The sequence below is a fragment of the Oratosquilla oratoria genome, chromosome 28 (genome assembly GCF_046742065.1).
Source record: "Oratosquilla oratoria isolate Oo_2021 chromosome 28, ASM4674206v1, whole genome shotgun sequence".
NCBI lineage: Eukaryota > Metazoa > Arthropoda > Malacostraca > Stomatopoda > Squillidae > Oratosquilla > Oratosquilla oratoria.
In genome coordinates, this window is record NC_134804.1 from 16,424,365 (window position 1) to 16,429,364 (window position 5,000).

Here is a 5,000-nt window from a genome sequence, read left to right on the forward strand (position 1 = left end):
TTTTTTTTGGGGGTCGATAACGAGTCCAGCACGTGAGCCACCAAGACCAGAATGGATCAGACAGTAACAAGAAAAAATTTATCCAATAAATAAATATAAATAAATAAATAAATCTGACCGACGGCGGCAGAGACGGGACTCGTGTGAATAGCTCTTATCCTGAACATTACAATTAGGTGAATATATTCATGTAGACACACGCACACACATACTGGGCAAATGTACAAGCGTAATAAGTGTACATACAAATAACTGGTGCGTCTTCTTGTGGTTTTCAGTTCACAAGAGTAGAGGCAGAGGCAGATTCCGCCTTGGCCAAAGGGTCTTCCCAAATACAAACACACATACCTGGAAAAAGAGAGAAATAAAAAATGGTTAACCTTTCGTGACAAATGCCAATGGAAGGGTTCCACTACAACACAAACTATACATCTCATTATGTAAACACAAGTGAAGGTTCAATATTCGTGTAATATCACACTCGTACCTATGTATGTGGGAAGATACCTTTAACACTCATACACCAGCACACCTACACACATACAGGCAGGCGCGCGCGCGCGCACACACACACACAAGACTCGATGGCGCGGTGGTACCGTTCGCGGCCGCCAGTACGATGGTCCGGGTTCGAATGCCGCCCAGGGCTGAAATAATTTCAAAATCGCTGCGCTGCGAGTCGTTACTCCAACTCTCGTGGGCGGGAAGTTGTGTGTGTGTGTGTGTGCGTGTAAGGTCACAGCATTACCCATTGATCGGTCATATATGAGCTCTAGAGCTCTCTTCTGGGAAGGAAATAGCTGTCGATCACGAGTCCAACACGTGATCGAAGACCATGATGAATTACACACACAAAGCTCCGTAGTTTTCCTGCTGAACTATTATTCCTGTCAGTAGTTACATAATACACGGAGCGGCAACCGATTAAGGGTCTACTCCCCACCTGAATGAAATAGTATGTTTGCCAGCCACAACAAATCTACAAAGAGCGTCACGGTTCTTAAGACGAGGCAAACACTGCACGAGCTCATGGGTTTGATTATGACAACCAAACCTTTCCGCACAGCGACACACACCAGATTTTTTATTTATCTATTTATTTATCTATTTATCTAATCTTTAACAGCATCGTCACGCGTCCGCTGCCACCAGATCTTCTTGCTGAGGGGAACTGGCGCCTTCCAGTTACTGCTGACCAGGTCCCAAAAACATTCGGCACCGATCAGATGTCGTTCCCAAAGTTCCTGGTCGTTTCTAAAGTTCCCATCGAGAACAATTCTAAGGATCTGTGGCACGGCCCCTGCCGCCTCGACGGTCGCTCCCCGGCCTTTTGATTTGGAATCTTTAACGCCCCCCCGAACATTACCGGCATGCGCCGCCGGCTCCCGGGATCAATTCCCGATCCTCCGGCGTTCCATCCGGAACCTCCCTTCTTTTCCTGGGCGCTTTCAAATGCGTCGAGTGTCGCTTCGACGGCGTCCCTTTCCCGTAACGGTTTTTTAACGGTTTTTAACGGTTGTCACGAAAAGTACGACGTTCGTTTGTCATTGGATGAAAACAAATTAGTCTATTTCAAACCTTCAATTCAAATTATATCTTTCAGGGGAGGATAGATTTACTGTTCTCGATGAAGCTGGTGTGGTTTAATTTTCTCCTGTTCTTTTCTCTCTTTCGTCAAATCCCTCCAACATTCTCGTATACTGAGACCTCCATTGCGGATGTATTCCCATAGGATTTCATTCACGTGATGGGGCAACTCCCCAAAGTGAACCAGTTTAGTGTTCAAGCAGTCTTCAATGTGATGCGTGTCTGGGGTATGTGGTGTCTGGAATTTCACTACTTTTGTGCTTCACCACAGGATGAAGACATGGACGTAGGCGAACTAGGATGACTGTGTGTGTGTGTGTGTGTGTGTGTGTGTGTGTGTGTGTGTGTGTGTGTGTGCGCGAGAGAGAGAGAGAGAGAGATTTGACTGAGGTTTGGTACATGCAGTATATGCTGACCACCACACCTATTCGTAGATCTATTCACTTTAACTTGGCAAAGATTAACTAGAAAACAAAAACATCCTGTTACTAGATAACACAATATTGGTTGCCACGCATACATTGAATACAACAACAATTATAATAATAATAATAATAGTAAATACTGGTAAAAAAAATAATAACTAAATTAGAGAACTAAAGCCTATCTGCTCAGCATCGTTAGAGAAGAAAATTTCCACCAAGTTCAGATGAATGGACCAGTCACAGACGTCGGCGCCGAGGCTGCTTCTTCACACGTGTTCCGACGCCAGTCCCGATTGCAACGATACAATATTACTGCCAGATTGCAGTGCACCTTATCTGTACGTGCACATACATAAATAAAATTTATCAGATTAATTTCATGGGCGTCTTTCTTGACATTCTGTTCCCACTTTCTTTCATTAGCACTGTGGTGTGTTCGGTTTCGATTTCGCCTCGCGAATAGAAAGGCTCCAGTTTGAGCCCAGTGACTGCCACTTGCCTCAGCGAGACAAATGAGGAGGCTTTGGTCGAAGGCAGCCAAGTGCACAGGACTCGGGGCGGGATCATTCTTTGGTGTCTCGCACTCAGTTCTTGACAAGACTGTTCCCGGAGTCGGTCCTCCGTTGGTGGTGGTGATAGTAGGGGTGGTGGTGATAGTAAGGGTGGTGGTGGTGGCAGGCGTGGTGGTGGTAGGAGTGGTGGTGATAGAAGGGGTGGTGGTGGTGGTGGCAGACGTAGTGGTGGTGGTAGGGGTGGTGGTGATAGTAGGGGTGGTGGTGGTGGCAGGCGTGGTGGTGGCAGGCGTGGTGGTGGTAGGGGTGGTGGTGGTAAGTGTGGTGGTGGTAGGGGTGATGGTATAAGTGTGGTGATACAGTAGTGATGGTTGAGTAACGGTGGTAGAGTAATGATGGTGAGTAATGGCGGTGGTAGTGGTAGAACAAGAGTAGAAAGGGGAAGTAGATGTTTGGGAGAGGTAAGATGGAGAAGCAGTAGAAGCGCGGAGTAAGAGCGGGATAAGATGAGAGGAGGGAGAGGAGAGGACAGGAGAAGAGGAAGAAGAGGAGGTGGAGTAGAAGGAGGGAGAGTAGGAGATGGAAGGGAGTATGGGAAGAAATAAAGGGAGTAGGAGAAGAAATAAAGGGAGTACGAGTAGAGGAAGAAGAGGAGGGGGAGTAGAAGGAGGGGGAGTAGAAGGAGGGAGAGTAGGAGATGGAAGGGAGTATGGGAAGAAATAAAGGGAGTAGGAGAAGAAATAAAGGGAGTACGAGGAGTAGAGGAAGAAGAGGAGGGAGAGTAGGAGATGGAAGGGAGTATGGGAAGAAATAAAGGGAGTAGGAGAAGAAATAAAGGGAGTACGAGTAGAGGAAGAAGAGGAGGGGGAGTAGAAGGAGGGAGAGTAGGAGATGGAAGGGAGTATGGGAAGAAATAAAGGGAGTAGGAGAAGAAATAAAGGGAGTACGAGGAGTAGAGGAAGAAGAGGAGGGGGAGTAGGGAGAGTAAGAAATGGAAGGGAGTATGGGAGGAAATAAAGGGAGTAGGAGAAGAAATAAACGGAGTACGAGGAGTAGAGGAAGAAGAGGAGGGGGAGTAGAAGGAGGGAGAGTAGATGGAAGGGAGTATGGGAAGAAATAGAGGGAATACGAGGAGTAGAGGAAGAAGAGGAGGGGGAGTAGAGGGAGGGAGAGTACGAGATGGAAGGGAGTATGGGTAGAAATAAAGGGAGTAGGAGAAGAAATAAAGGGAATACGAGGAGTAGAGGAAGAAGAGGAGGGGGAGTAGAAGGAGAGAGAGTAGGAGATGGAAGGGAGTATGGGAGGAAATAAAGGGAATAGGAGAAGAAATAAAGGGAGTACGAGGAGTAGAGGAAGAAGAGTAGGGGGAGTAGAAGGAGAGAGAGTAGGAGATGGAAGGGAGTATGGGAGGAAATAAAGGGAGTAGGAGAAGAAATAAAGGGAGTACGAGGAGAAGAGGAAGAAGAGGAGGGGGAGTAGAAGGAGGGAGAGTAGGAGATGGAGGGGAGTAGGGGAAGAAATAAAGGGAGTAGGAGAAGAAATAAAGGGAGTACGTGGAGCAGAGGAAATAGAAGAAGGAAGGGAAGTGGAAGAGGTACAGAAACATGAGGACTTTCCCAAGCTTTTACATACTATTAATACTTGCTACCAAACTCAACCAACATAACCTAAACAAGTCCATAATCAGCCAATAACGAGTTCTTTTCTTTAACCAGTGACATTCACCTCAACGTGATTCCATGTGACCTATTTTTCATTTCCAGCCATCCAGCCTAGACGTCACGTCCCAAATGGTCTTCGGCTACAGTGACTGCTCCCGCGCTAAACTCGTTTCCAAACCCATACCAAGCCTCCCCTCCACCCAAGCTCCACTCCCCAACAAATATTATTTTATTAATCCCTCTCCACCTCCCACTTCTCCCCCATCCCCAACTTCCACTATTCTCGAATTAAAATGAAACGTGGTCTGAATATAAATTCCATTCCACGAATTATCTTCACTTGAAGCAGCCGACAATGATATCCCCATTAAAAAAACGAAATAATATGTGAACGGGGAAATGTATAAGTGAAATTCTGTGCAGACTCATGCACGTTCTTGTGCACACGCACACGCGCACGCACACCCACAAGTAATTAAGCATATTCATGTATGCACGGATGCATATATTAACACACCTACATGAAGACTATGCTCAAACATTAAATTTAGAGAAGGAGAGGACAGAAGGCAGAGAGAGAGAGAGAGAGAGAGAGAGAGAGAGAGAGAGAGAGAGATGGGGAGAGAGGGAGGGAGGGAGGGAGGGAGGGAGAGAGAGAGAGGGAGAGAGATGGGAGGGAGAGAAAGGAGGAGGGAGAGGAGAGAGGACAAGGGAGGGGAGTGAGAGGAAGGGAGAGAGGGAAGGGGAGAAAGAGAGAGACAGAGGGAGAGAGCATGAGAAAGACAGAGATAGAGAGAAAGAGCATGAGAACGCCA

At 46.9% G+C, this 5,000-nt stretch overlaps 1 protein-coding gene across 7 annotated transcripts in view; it reads right to left on the bottom strand.

Annotated features, from left to right (window-relative positions):
• LOC143040246 (tyrosine-protein kinase Src64B-like) overlaps positions 1-5,000 on the bottom strand; it is a 580,796-nt gene that overhangs the window by 388,533 nt on the left and 187,263 nt on the right. For 2 of the 7 annotated variants that reach the window (XM_076210992.1, XM_076210990.1), the window contains exon 2: positions 247-348. The exons of the other annotated variants lie outside the window; for them this stretch is intronic. The gene's annotated coding sequence lies outside the window, so the exon portion shown is untranslated. The remainder of the gene's footprint in view (positions 1-246; positions 349-5,000) is intronic. 7 annotated transcript variants of the gene reach the window in all.